Below are 15,269 nucleotides of genomic sequence, written 5' to 3' on the forward strand. Positions count from 1 at the left end.
CTGTGACTATATTTGTTATTTGTTTAGCGTTCAAATTTGTACTGGCCATTCTTTGCTCCTGGCTGTCTTTCAAAACTACATATCCCATTTTGAAATTGATACGTTTATGGTCACTCCTTATATATGCTGCTATACCCTTCCTCGTCAATGAGCATTTTTCTCAACTTATCAGAAATCCCCTTTGTCATAAGACAGTAATCCCTGGTCAAGTGCCAATTTCCAGCTTCCAATGTTACCTGCCCATCACGTTTGGGCTCCGTATTCAGTATAACGAGGTTACGTTGCTCGCAGATATTAGCATTACCTTCTCGTTGTCGGTATAACCACGTGTCCGTTATATGGGCATTCATGTCACCTAATAGGATAATTTCGTCATCGTCCGCATCGTCCCATGCGGATGATGATGATTACTTGATGGCATCCCCTTTGACACGGGGCGGTGACAAATAGTCACCTAGCCTGCTTGATTTAAACAGGTATGCTATACATATGTTTTATCTAGCATTTTTGAATACATCTCCTTAATAGTTTTTTTTTTGCGTTCGAAATTTACCTTGTGCCGCTGCCTATATTACTGCACCATATACATCGTTCTCACTGAGTGAATACACTAAACGTCTCTTGCTTATCTCGACAGCTGAATGGTTGATGCTTCCGTGCACTTTAAACACATGCGCTTCTTGAGGGTGTACGTTACCTTCTGTTCTCACTGAGTGAATCCCTTCGTATACCATTAAGATGTGCTGAGTGGCCGCCGTATTTTTGAGAGAGCATACACATGCCTCATCTAGTTCCGAATATTTGCTTCGGTATGTTTTTGCCCTTAGACAACCGGCGCGAGCATCAAATAGCAGCACTGCTTTTTGTGTTAGGACCCAAAAATAAAGTTACTGTATACGTATACTCCCCTTGTGGAGCAGAGTTGTGCATCTGATGGAACGCGCCGCTCGCGCTCCTATTCGCCAAATCTGGTCACATGCGCAAAAAGCACCCTTTTGAGGTAAAGCCAACTTCACGTCTGCGCATGCACCATAGAGTTTCTATGGCCTGCGCTGCCGCCCGCCGCGCCACCTGGGCTTCGCGGAATGAAGGAGCAAGCACACTCGGCAGCTGAGTGGCGCCGTATCCTGCATTCAAGAGGAGTGGCTTTTCTGCTTAACACGGATGTGTCGCAAGGGCGGTCGTGATATCTTCACCTTAAGGTCGGAAGCACACGTGAAGAAAACAAGTTCACACTGCGCCTGAAAATTTTTCGCCGCACAAAAAAGAAAAAAAAATACAGAGAAATCAGCTGCGCAGTGATCGTCGCTGCGAAGACCAATATTTGCAGCCCCTATTGGCAGCTTGTGATATGCAAGCGAATGCTGCTCGCGGTAGGTGAAGTGGCTGATTTTGCGTGCTTATACTTATGAGGATAGCGTGAAACCTCGTTTCGTTCTTCTGGCAGCACCGACGAGAGTGATTTTCACAGGTTTTATGATTGATTACTACTATATATGTAGCCTAAAACAGCGCCCTGACTTACACTATTTGATAATAGCAGATTTGGTTCTTTACTATATACTGCTTCGTCCCTACAGACTATAAAGCTGTGTGTCGGAACGGAAGGAAAACAAAAACGAAATAAAACGATATTTTTTACTGGAACGAAAACGTAACCGAAACGTCGTTTATTATTTTGTTTCGGAGTGAAACCGAAATATTTTTGATCAGTTTTCGGTTCAAGGGGAAAGTCAGCAATCCGAAAGAACCGATGTCAGACAACGTCAGATTTAGCACGTATCTCAGGGGTCCGCATAAACGCGTATCCCGGCAGGCATAGTGCGGGCGATAGCCGGCCGAGCGCACCACTAGTCTAAGCCTGCCACTTGGTGCACTAGCAAATCTGCATGGTGGATTACCATTTCGTTACCTACGGGTACAACGCTTCGTTACCAAAGCTTTACCTTTCTTTTGTGTTTGTTTTATCGGACCAGAGGTTTCGAACTATGGAGAGTACACTCGATGACGTGATGCTTCTGAGATCATGCTCAGTACCTTCGCTCAAGGCACTGAACATGATCTCAGAGTTTTCTTCTTGAGAAAAATAATACGATGCTTTTATGGCTACTTTGCTTCGAAAATTTTTGCATGCGAACCAAAACCGTTATGAATCGTTACGGGTAATTTTTTTTCAGTGGTACCAAACTAAAACAAGAACGAGAACCATGTCGTTCCGACACCCTGCTATGCAGAAGGAGGATGAATAAACTTTATTTGTCCAGCGGTTAAGGCTGTTGGTGCCCGGGGCTAGGCTGCCAGGGGTCCATCGCCGGAGGTGCGGACTATATAAAAATATTCCGTTTTAGACCCATACTGGCCGTCGCGGACTGTAGTCCTGAAATGACGGTTATAATAGCTTGTCTATATTAGGAAAATAATTTTCACTTCACCTATAAAAAGCGATACACCTACTAACTGCGCTTGTGATGGCAGAGAGTCAAGGCGCATTAGGCATTTCTTTAGATGCCTTTGAAGAACCGTTTTTTTTTTAAGGAAATGCTTTCGAGGGAAGGACCCCGGAGAAGCTACGTTGTTGAAAATTATACAGCCAGACCAGCAAAAAAAAAAAAGTTAGTTACGCGCCATAGTCACATAATGCGATACGATTTGACTGGAACCTATTTGAAGTTAGACGTATTTGTGGGCTAAGAATGGCATACCTGAAAATAAAGACCGATTTTAAAAAGCGACCCTCGTTTCGCGAAGAAAACTCGTATTTGGCGCAAGCGTAATTTCTGTCATTTCTGCTCTCAATTTTATCCAATTAAGTATCTTATTCCCTTCAAGACAGCACAATTACATACATTATTAAATTACCATTTTATGTCACATCTAATTCCATAGAAATCCGCTCTTTCCAAGCGCCGATACAGAACTGATCACGTACCTTTCAGAGCGCCGAGTTATGCCGGGCGCTGAAACCACCCGCTCCACGCTGTTAGCGTCGCTTGCCTATTCTTATCAGGGTCATCCATCATGTGCCGTGACAGCTGCGCCACTAACCTCATGGCGCTGTGCCGCCTTTTATCGCCGAGCTTCATACACCCGCATCTCAAATGTTCAAACTGGGGGCTACACGCTCCCGTGTAAAACAGCTTGCTTTGCTGTGACGATTCCTTCATAAAAAGTTCACGGCATGTACGTGGTCAGGCCGTCGGTAGCCGACCACCATGCGCGCCATCACTCGAGAGACATGGTATGACAAAAAAATGTCACAGTTTCGCCCTAAGGGCGAAGCAATGAATGCGATAGCAACACAGCAATGTCATACGAAGTAAGGTGAGCGGCTTTGGTAGCAATATGAATTGTAGTAAACATGAGCTGATTAAGTAAGGAGGTGTGCTGCGGCGTAAGTAGACCGACATGACGAGACACTCGATGACCACGAGAAGGCGCGTGTGAAACGGTGGTGTTGATGAGAAGCGCTTCCCGTGGGCAGCGCGTGCGAAGGGACACATCTGTAGCGCTGCACTGGCGATCCGGGCAGCATTGCATGTGTAGCGTGCGTTGGAAAATGTGGCCCGACTATTACTAACTGAATGAACAAGCGTGGTGTGAGCGCGCACAAACAAACATGAATAGATCACACTGAATGACTGCAGACAACGACCGTCAAAACTCTGGCAGCAAGCGGATACGCCGCAGCGGCGAACGTACGTGCGGTCTATCGCTTCAACGGAAACTGAGCACATAAAGGTCAGAGCCGTGTGGAGATAAGAGACGGTGCGAGCGAGCGACGATCGCGGTTGTTGGCAGCGTAGAAGTGCGCCCCCCCCCCCCCCCCGCTCCTTCCGGCGCTGGCTTACCGCTTCCTTGCTTGCGCGTGGGAGAGATAAGAGACTGTGCGGACGAGCGACGAGCGCGGTTGTTGGCAGAGAAGTGCCCCCCCCCCCCCCCTGCTCCTTCCCGCGCTGGCTTTGCGCTTCCTTGCTTGCGCGTGGGAGATTGAGTGCGTTCGCTCTCCGTGATAGCGCGCGTGCCCGCACGCTTCCGCTGGGGCATACGGCGCGCGGCGAAGATTTTATCTATACGGAACCTCACGGCGACGCCGACGGCAGAAATCCGGTTGAAGTGTCCATATAATTGCTATCGCAATAAAATCGTTCGCCTTTATTGATAGTTTGCTCAGTAGTAGTTAAACTACAAGGATGCTTATTAGGCACGGCTCTTGGTCACAGTATCACTATTTTTTAGTAGAGGCACCTCTGCTGTCGAGCCCAGCACGTCTACCGTCCCGCGCAGTAGGAGACATGATTTTGGATGTCGCACGCCGGGATGTCGCTCTTTCCGCAGAGCCTGCAGGTGTTGGGGTGGTAGCGGCAGGCGAAGTTGTAGTGCTTCCCGAGGTGGCGTAGCTCTCCTTTGTACGGACATCCAAACTCTGCATGGACGCAAAACACAAGCTCTCTGTGCACGTCCTTTAGGCGAAAGGTCAGGACCTGGAGGTCGGCCTCAACGAATGGGGCGCCGTCCTGGGGACACGCAGCGCTCCGGGGCCGGCCTTCGTCACTGGCGTCCTGGTACCGGGCTAGCCCTCTCGTGTTGAGGAAGCACATGTCGCGGCATAACTCGCACAGAATGTGGCCGCATGGAAGCAGCAGGGCCCTGGCTGGAACAACAACCCTGCAGTCTGCGCAGACGCGACCGCTCGGTAGCGGCTTCGCGAAGAGGATGGGCCGGCCGTACCGAAAGGAGCAGCCGAACCCGCTCAGGAGGTACGGGGTCGGGCCGCGTTTCAAAGAGTCCACGTGGTGCGGCGACAAGCACGGCTTCATAGTCTGACCGGCGTCACTTTGCATCTCCGTGGGGGTCGCCACATCACCGCACGTGGCAGCCTCTGGAGCCGTCAAAGTGCATTCGGTGAAGTAAAACTTGGCGAAGGTATCTCGGAACGACGGCAGAACGACGGTATCTCCCATGGCGAAGGTATCGACCGAACGACGGCAGAACTCACGGCTTTCGGTGAACGTTCGGCCGGGAAACCGCTGGTAGTCACGGTGATGACTTCGACGACGTGGATCAAGGATGTCGGCGATGTGCAGTGCCGGCGATGTTGCGAGGAGCGATGAACTCACTTGGAAGTGCTGGGTCGAATAATGCTGCCGATGTTTTCGAGGCCAATTTTATACCCGAGGAAGGTTCTGACTCAGTTCAACACGGCCGTCCTGCTTGCGAGAGAAAAGAGGGAGAGCACACGATACGAGCTGTTCTATTGGCTGCAACGTGTTGCGGGGAAGGATGCGAGAGTGGGAAAGGGTCACGTGTTTGGATCTGTTGGGAGCAACGAAGCCTTTATGAGTCACCAAAGAGGGGAAGTGACTCCGTAGTGAATGAAAAGTATGAAGGACAACCTACACCGTGCATGTCTGCAGTTGATGGTGCAAGGGGGATGTCATGGGTAAGGAGGCTTAGAGAAGGGTGCGGCAACATCACTTGTCTTTTCTACGCGGTACAAAAGGAATCCTGCCACAAATGCGCCCTGCCCACATTCCAATCTTACATTGCTCGTCTTACTCCTTTCTCTAGTGCGCAAAACAAGCCTTTTTCTCTTTTACCACAAATATTTAGCGTCAGGTTTGCGTTCTGTTGTAATTCGTCGTGCCTGCGTTGCTGCCTTCGTATTACATGCTCCTCGTAATAAAGTGCTTGGTTATCTTACAGGGTTCAGGCCGTTTTACGGCCTTGACCCGGCCGTGCCACTATTTATGTTGGGTACCGCTACTGGGATCAAAACGAGAAAAAACGAAAATGACGTTGAGCGTACCGTAGTAATAGAGAGCGTTAGATTGGCACAATGTACATGCATAGGTTGCGATTAAAGCCGAGACGAAGCATTCTACCCGGTTAGAAATTTTCGTGTCTTGTACGACATATTCGCTGTGGTACTGAATTCTTAGCGGACTCGCTGTGATCGGCCGGTCGTCCTCTTCACTTCCCAGAGGAGGAATGCGGTCACAAAAATGAAGAATGGGGCGACGTTGACGTGTTTCGACAGCTATTGTTACTTTCTGAAAGCATGCCATTTTTTTTATTCGCCTGGGTGCCCACGTGGCATCAGTATGAAGTTAAACATGAGCATGCATGCCTTGGCTACCTTTGTCTGAGCTCGCTTCCCGGAAACTCTCTTTTACGGCGGTAGTAATGAGACATCTTTCGCACTAACGTTTCTTCCGAGCCGGCTGCCCAAATCACCCATTGGCTTCTGGGCATGCGCAGTGCAGCAGCCTCTATTTGCCGTATACGCACACCGCTTACGTTCACTAACCTAAAGCTCTCTAATAAGGCGAACACCCTTCCACGATGCAGTGCACTTTCTATGCATTCAGAAACGCGGGTGCGGAACACGCACTGGAACTTGCACTTCCGTGCTGATACCATCAGTACGGCAGCGTTCTAGTAAGCGTTCTAATAACGACGGCAGCGCTCCGAAGCGACATGCTCACGTATGATCACGCGCCTCGAACGTTCTTGAAGTAAACTAAATGTCGTTGTGCCGCGTACAGTGCAGGGAAAAACACAACGGAGCTCATATCCGAGAATTCTTTTCACTTTATTATTTAGTCCCATGCGTGAATATGTCAAGTTTTGAGATGAAACCTCATCAGTGATTTCGAGTTAGCGATGCGAAAGGCTATAGTGCGCTCACGCTATATCAAATATTATGGCGAAAAATGTTTATTTGAGGGTGCATTCATTCCCACAAGATGTCTTCAGTGATGAACAAGTGTTATCGCTTCTTTGCATGCGCACTTACGTACATCTCTGAAGATGTGCACCGGAAAGAACTCCAATCTTCTCCAAACGCAAATGCTTAAATTTTGTCAAATGGTAGCGGCGCCAAGTATTTGGTTCGTGCACCAGTGACGTGGTGATCTGCCTGTAAGGAACCAGCGACTCATCGTTTCCCGGCACATAAAGAATTAGGGGCGGAGACTGAGAACAATACATTTCTGAAGCAGGAGAAGTGTGGTGTGTACCGAGAAAAAGGGATATCCGCTTGTGCACTAAGTCGTTTAAAAGAAAAACAATTTACAAACATGGAGGGAGAAAGAAAGAAAACTGCACATGGCTGCTACACGCCCTGCGCCTCAGTAAAAAGCATCTCACATAGTCAGCGTTTAACATGGTCGACTGTACGTTAGCTCAAGTGCCAATTTCTTCTATATTTTCTATCACCAACCTTCCGACCCCTTGCAGCCACTGTATCCTGGTATTTTTCGCGTCCCAACCCGACGTTTTCCTTGCATTCCTCAAAGACCAAGAAAGTAGAATAGAAAGGATATATATATATATATATATATATATATATATATATATATATATATATATATTAAATGACTGTGTTGACTTGACCACCCACTCATGGGAAAGCGCAGCTACGAATCAGATCTACCGAAGAAGACTCGCTCGTTCTGTTCGGTCTTAAAGTGCAAATAGGTTCTTTCACTGCTTTGTTTGGTGACACGACCGCAAATTGCACTTCGTCGTTTTCAACTTCGCTCAGCGCTCGTAACACAATGTAATAAAACATGCCGACTTCGAGGGCCCTTGGTCAACACTGCACAAGGCAAACCATGACGCGGCAGAGCATAGGGCAGGCAAAAGTACAAATTAAAGTGGCGTTTAAGGATGCTTCGCACTTTACCGGGCCGTCCTTTGGTTATTCAAGCGGCATGACGTACGGCATTGCGCGCTGTTGTGCGTTGTAGTTTTGCTTCTTACAATGAGAAACAAGCAACACTTATAGCAGCTGCTGCTGCCAATTGCTTTGTTTTCAGGCGGAACTGAAGATAGAAATAGAGAAACTGATAACTCCGCGAAATCGGGGAACACTATTTAGTGTTCTAATACATTTGTAGGAACCACGCATCCGGCGATATACCACCCTAACCAAAGACACTGGAAGTCAGCATGCGATTTTAACATTTTCTTTTTTCGAGGCTATAACTTGGTTGACCAGGAACTAGTCCTTCATTCCACTCATATCGGCATGATTGGTAATAAACGAGCGGACGAATTGGCTAAACGTGCACGTGAACAGGGAGCAAAATGCACCACCCCGCTCTTTAGCAATGATCTCAGAAACCCATTACGAAAGCTTCCGGCGATATCATCTGCGTCATAGTTGGATCCAGATTCCAAAAGGTCGATTTTATGTGCCATTATTCCTGTAATAGAATCCGGTGTGTATGCGAAGATACCGGGAAGCGCAGAAACGTTATTTCACCGCCTTGGCATGGCTGTAGCCTACAGAAAGCACTTTCTCTTAAAATTATTCATGCAAGCTCCGCGTCGTGTGGGTGTGCAGTGGCGTAAGATCACGTAGTTAACGTGCTGGTGGACCACCCCTGTATGGCCTGCAAATGCTGAAGTTGACCTACAAACCTAAGGCTGTGAGCAACCATCCATTACACTTGGAACAGTCATTGCACCAAGGCCAGTTAGCGGCCTTCAAAGGAAAGCTTTGAGTGTAATGACTGCAATCACGCTTTCTCTCCAGCATTTTGAGCAAGTTTACGACAAGCCAACCGCCTAAATTCTGGAAGTATTTATCTAAACGACACAGCCCGCGCCAATCAAATGGAAATGCCTACTATTACCATTGAGGACACCCGTGCTATCGGAACTCACTCTAGTAGAACTACTAATGAAAAATGCATTGTACTGTTTCTTTTACGCTGTAACACGTTTAATTATCCCGATTTTTTCTATGATTTATTGAATCAGTATTGAATCAGTGCTGAAGAATCGCCATTTTTTTACATCCGTGCTTTTTGCTGATGCGGAGGCACTGTGGTAATTGATGTGACCACCCCCACCGACTTGCAAATACTTCCTTTGCTGTAGTATCATTTTGTTTCGAGCTACTTATTTGCTATTTCTAAATATGTTCAATTTAATATGTTGGAATGTACACTTCCTGACTTTTCCTTTACGTGCCCTCTCTTCTATAGGCATAAAGAGTTCTACGGTATTGCAGACAACAGCAGAGCCGAATATGCACAGCATCGCTGTTACATCCCGACATGTCACAAAAAGACAACACGTGCCAGAGACCTGTTTGGGCGAACTGGTAACCTGGCATGCTAACAATCGGTGCTGTCTCTACGTATATCTGCACATCGTCCCAAACACTGCCCGAAAAAAGAAAGAGGCAAGAAAGAAAGGCAGTTGCCTAAAATGTTGCCACTCTCGACGTGTCATTTGCCCAGTTTTCGAAAAAAGCTGACAAGATACCTCAGAGTCGAAACCATTCTTCGAAACATACCAGGGAAAAGAGGTGACAGCTGCTGGGAAATGTGCAGGGTCACATAACAATGATCATGACATGTGACAACCTCGCTAGTGGGAAGGATCGCGCTCATCGACCAGCACGTTGTGATACAAAGTGCTCGGCCACAATGGCCCCTTCCCGTTCCGGTGGGGTTAGTTTCGGGAAGATTTGAAAAAGGTTGGTGAGCGAGGGGGAACATCGCGATTGTTTCCACATCAGCAGCTTAGCTGCCTTCAAATCCCCTGCGGCCGCTCGTTGCCGTCTATTAAAACACATATACATGGAAAAAAAAGAAAGAAAAGGGGAAAAAACCTTTTTCCACATCGGAAAAGCTCCTCATGTGGCTGCCGCAAAAAACGCGACTGGGAGTCTAGGTGGTATGGTTTGACCCCTCCGACCACGCGTGTTCCTTTAGTCGCGGTTGACGCATCGCGTTGCCTGTTTCGTCTGGTATAGGCAGCGAACAATACACTGGGCCACACTTAGCGTCTCTGTCAGCTGCTTTTTATTGTTCACGTTTATTGCCCTTTGCGTGCAAATTGGCAAGGTCGCTTGCCCCTGTTCACTCCATTCCAACACATCCGACTGCACGCACTTCCCTTTTCTAAGACCATTGTTGATGGCAAATGAATTGATATGAACACGTGTGTGAACAGGGCAAGCGATACGTCAAGAACCGCGTGACAATAAAAATGATATGTAGGAAATTCAATAACAGGGAAAAACTGAAGAGAACTGATCAACTCTGCCAAGTTTTAATTCATTAGCAATACCAAAGTTAAACCGTTGACGACTCTAAAAGAGCCGGTGGGTTAAACTAAGAAAAAAAAACATGTTTAGGTTTTAAGTGCCAAAACCGCGATCTGATCATGAGGCACGCCTTAGGGGAGGGGGGGGGGGTGGACACTGCGGAATAATTTGAAACACGTGGTGGTCTTAAACGCGCACCCAATGCACGGCCCACTGGTGTTCTTGTATTTCATGCATTTCACCGCAGCCGTGATGCGACCCCCGCGGCCGGGATTTGATCCCGCGACCTATTAGAACGAGTTGTTCCACGCAAAAATCCACTCTTCCGTTCAGACACAAAGTAACCTTGTTCTAACCCGCGCAGCATCGGTTCCAATGTTTCAACAGTAATAGTATTTGGCATAAACATAATAAGTATTAGCATAATGGTGTAGCCTATGTCATAATTAAATATATTTCAACACATTAGGACTGAGTGATCACACTGTAGTAGTCTTTCTAGAAAACCTCTGGTAATCTGCAGACGGTGTAGTAATATGTAGATTGATATATATTGATAGATAGGATTGCTGAGCCTACGTGTTGCTGATCGTGCAAAAAACCACGATGCAAGTTTTCATCCGTCGGGGAGGCCTTCGCGTGCTGCTGCTGTGGCGACGAAGAAAATGGTTTCGCGCTGCAATAAGATCCTTTATTGTGTGAAGGGTGGAAGACATCCCTGGTGCAACGCAGCCCAAAGGATGGATTTAATAGAAAAAGACATTTCGACTCCCACACGGGGTACTTGTTCACAGTTAAAAACGAAAAAAAATGTCTTGGTAGTTCGCTTAAATACGCTTGAACACGTGACGCAGGCATTGCGCATACACTGACGGCAGATTGCCATCGCTCCCTTTCAAAGTGTGTGGTGTAGTCTGAATCACGAGCGACTCGAGATGGCCAATGTAACTTATGGCAAACCACATGTACACTTTCCCGTCACCTCATCTGGCGACTTCTCTTCCTTCTGCACTAGCTCCGAAAGGAAACGAATTTTCGTCAGCTGTAAGAATATAATGTACCTTATTCCTTTACTTCCATCAATAATGGGTATGTGGAAGTGGATCAGTCACAGTGGTTTCTTGCAGGATCTATGTATTCGGTGAGTAATTCATCAATCAGGCAATGAAAGGAAGCGCGGGTGAGTCCTCTGAAAAGTAGGAATCTGAGCATTCACAGAATCTCTCTTTAGGACCACACGAGTTGACAGGCGTGGTTCAGTGCCGAACACCACCGAGTAGAAATACAAGGAAAGAAGACAATCTGTGCTGCTCGTGTCGAGCAGTTTGCACCGCAAAGGTCACAAAAGAACGACTCTCAAAATTGTATATGGGCATGCCCGAGAAAAGTTTTTTGAAAGAAATTACTCTGCACCGGAGTATATTAGAGAGAAGTATTGTTCCCATTCAAAAGCTTCGCCTTTACCAAGCCCGAGAGCGCGCACATCCTTCTAGGGATATTTGACAACAACAAATTTTTTCTTAGTGTCAAGGTATGGTGTGCAGGGAACAATGATGACCTCCTGTCATCTCCGACTTCTGGGAAAGCTTTTGTACTTGTGCTTTCTGCTTTTCGGGAGCTCGCTTACAGGAAGAAACGAGGACTAGGGACGAGAACTTTCTTGGTTGAAAAACCGCCTGGGTAGGGCAGCCGCCTTAGAGATTGTTGCGAATTTTCTATTACCTACCTCAAGAAAAGTCACGTCAGGACCATTTGATGGGACAGACAAAGATGAGACTGAACAGCGCAGCCTCTCCGAATGATCTTCGTATCAAGAGTACGCTGTTGAAGTCAATGGCGTGTTGCATTCGCGAAGAGCTTAGGCTGCACGCTATGAAAGAACGAACGCTCCAAACGGCGGCGGGTTGTTTTTTTGCCCACTATCATTTCCCTTTAGAAATTCTACATTTCAGCTAAAACAAGCAACAGTGTCGCATGTGGTTTCCTTGGCTTCGTAATCTGTCTGCTTCATATCGTTTTGACTAATAAAAGTTGGGCAGAAGGCGACAGCCTGCTGCACATTTGGTAATACATGAAGTTATACAATGGGGGTTAGACTTTTTTGTAAAACATATTGGTAATACATGAAGTTGTACAATCGAGGCCAGACTTTTTTGAAGACACAACAAGCAGAAATGGGAAGTGCACGTGTGGCACCATGATGATGATGATGATTTATTGGCATCCCCTTTGAAACGGGGCGGCGACAAATAGTCACCTAGCCTGCTTGATTTATTCAGGTATACTATACATGTTCTTTATCTAGCATTTTTGTATACCTCTCGTTATTTTTCTTTTTCAAAAATTTACCTTGTACCGCTGCCTATGATTTTAAGAGATCAGGTCGTATTCATCTTTTCCCTGCTTTTTTTCCACCAGTACTCTAATCGTCTCTTGCTGATCTCTACGCCTGATCTGTTTATGTTTCCTTCCACTTTAAACCCAAGCGCTTCTGGGAGTTGCACGTTACCTACGGTTCTCGCTGGGTGGATCCCGTTGCATTCCATTAGGATGTGCTGAGTGGTCTCTGGATCTTTACTGCAGCATACACATGTATCATGTAGTTCCGAATATTTGTTCCGATATGTTTTCGTCCTTAGGCAACCGGCTCGAGCCTCAAATAGCAAGGCACTGCCCTTTGTGTTATCGTACAGATTTTCCCTTCTAATTTCTTTCTTCTCATTCTTGTAAATCTCCATTGTCGTTTTCGTTTCCATTCTTTGCATCCAATTCACCGTCTCTATTTCTCTCACTTTCTTTCTGATGACTCCTGGTTGTCTATTTACAGTTTCGATTATCCTGTACTTGGTTGCCAACTTCCTTGACCTCTTCCTCCATTCTGTGTCCACGCTTTTCATGTAGAGATATTTGTGCACTTTAGCCGCCCATTTATTTTCATCCATGTTCCTGAGCCTTTCTTCAAAACTAATTTTGCTTTGTGCTTCTCTGACTTCAAAAGAGGCCCAACCCATGTCTCCATGCACTGCCTCATTTGTCGTATTACCGTGTGCTCCCAAAGCCAACCGGCCTACTGATCTTTGGTTAACTTCCAAACCCGCCAATATATCCGATATTAAGCATATAATGGCATTTGCGAATGTTAGCGCGGGCACTATTACTCCATTCCAGATTCCACGCACCACCTCATACTTATTGTGGCCCCAGAGTGCTCTGTGTTTCATTAATGCTACATTCCGCTTCGCCTTTATTTTCAGATTATCTTTGTGGTTGCTTGAGTAATTCTTTCCTTCGTTTATGTGTACGCCGAGGTACTTATATTGCTTCACTATGGGTATTGCTTGCTGTTGAATTGACACCACGAAGTTACTCGTGTGTTCATTAAAGATCATAATCCCTGATTTCTCTGTGCTAAACTTAAGGCCTAGATTTGTCGCTGCGTTCCCACAGATATTTGCAAGTATCTGTAAATCTTTTTTATTGTCCGCTAGTAGCACAATGTCGTCTGCGTACATCAGTCCAGGGACCTTCTGTTGCACCATTTGTCCATTACGCATGTAGGATAAATCAAAACCTAATTCGCTGTTTTCCAGTCGTCTTTCTATTCCCTTGACGTAAAGCGTGAACAACAATGGGGACAGAGGGCATCCTTGCTGAATTCCCACCATTTCATTTCCTTTTCGGCCTTCCCATGCCACTTGTACTTGGTTGTCTCGATATATCTCCCTCAGCAGCTCCACGAAATCGTCATCTATGCCTTCGTATTGAAGACTATCCCACATCAATTCCCTGTCTACGTTGTCATAAGCTCCTTTAATATCTAGAATGCTATCCATAAAGGTCTTTTCTGAGCTACTGAGATCTCTATGCACTGAGTTAGTACAAACATATTGTCTTCTAAGCGTCTGCCTGGCCTGAACCCATTTTGTAGTTCCCCCAATACACCGTTTTCCTCCACCCACTTCGACAGTTCTAATTTTATGGCTTGCATTGCCATTCTATATATCACCGACGTTACTGTAACTGGCCTGTATGAGCGCGTCTTATCCTTATCTCCTTTGCCTTTGTAGATGAGATTCATCTTGCTTTCACGCCATCCAACGGGAATATTCTTTGTTCTAATCACTTGCTCTATGGCATTAGTCAGCAGTGCCTTGCTTTTTGGACCGATGTTTTTGATTAGCTGTATTGGGATTTCATCGGGTCCTGCTGCCGTGTTGTTAGGGACATTTACTGCTGTCTTTTTCCAATAAAAGCTTTCTATGCTGAATTTTGATCTCTCAGGCCTCTCTGTTGTTGCTGGATCTGTTGTCTGAACTACGCTTTTTCTCGTACCGAAGTTATGCCTGATAACGTCTGTGATGTACCGCAGCGCATCATCGCCTTCATAGATGTTACCGTCTTCATCCCTTATAGCCGTTTGCGAGTTTTATTTGGAGCTCCGAGTGCTTTTATATGGTTCCAGAATCTTTTTGGGGCGCCTTTGTCTCTTTTGTGAATGTTATGCACCCAACGTTCACTTGCGCATTTAATTTTCTCTTGCACGAGCTCACTCGCAACCCTTTTCTTTTCTGTGTATGTATTCCATCTAAGGAGCACCTCTTCTTCTTGTAATCCCAACTTTTTGGCTTCTCGATGAACCCTAGATGCCTCTTTACGCTCTTCTATAGCTTGTTTAATTTCCTTGTTCCACCACTTACGTGCTTTCCTCTTTCCAATCCAACAATTGCATTGCCGTGTCCGCCTTATTTCATGCTGCATAACCTCCACCAGTTCCTTATATTCCCAGACTGCTGTAGGAAAAGCCTCAATTTTCTTCTCTATGTTGTTTGCGATCTCTGTTATTTGCTCGTCATTCATTTTTAAAAACTCTGAGGCTATTGGTTCATGTTCTGCGCTGGTATCTCGCCCAAACTTTAATGCTAAACGTCTATGATCGCTTCCCAGGCTATTTTTTCCATTTTCATCTATTATCATTTGGTCCAGTTGTTCGTAGACCATTTCTGAGACTAAGGCGTAGTCGATACATGACTGCCTGTTTCCACATTGCCACGTTACCTGTCCATGACACTTATTCTCCCTGTTAACTACTATAAGGTTCTGTTCATCACACAAATCCAGCACTAGAGAGCCGTTGTAATCAGTATATCCGTCTAAATCGTCCATGTGCGCGTTCATATCTCCCACTAATATCACCTGGCCCGAG

This window comes from Dermacentor silvarum, chromosome 10, assembly GCF_013339745.2.
Source record: "Dermacentor silvarum isolate Dsil-2018 chromosome 10, BIME_Dsil_1.4, whole genome shotgun sequence".
Lineage (NCBI taxonomy): Eukaryota > Metazoa > Arthropoda > Arachnida > Ixodida > Ixodidae > Dermacentor > Dermacentor silvarum.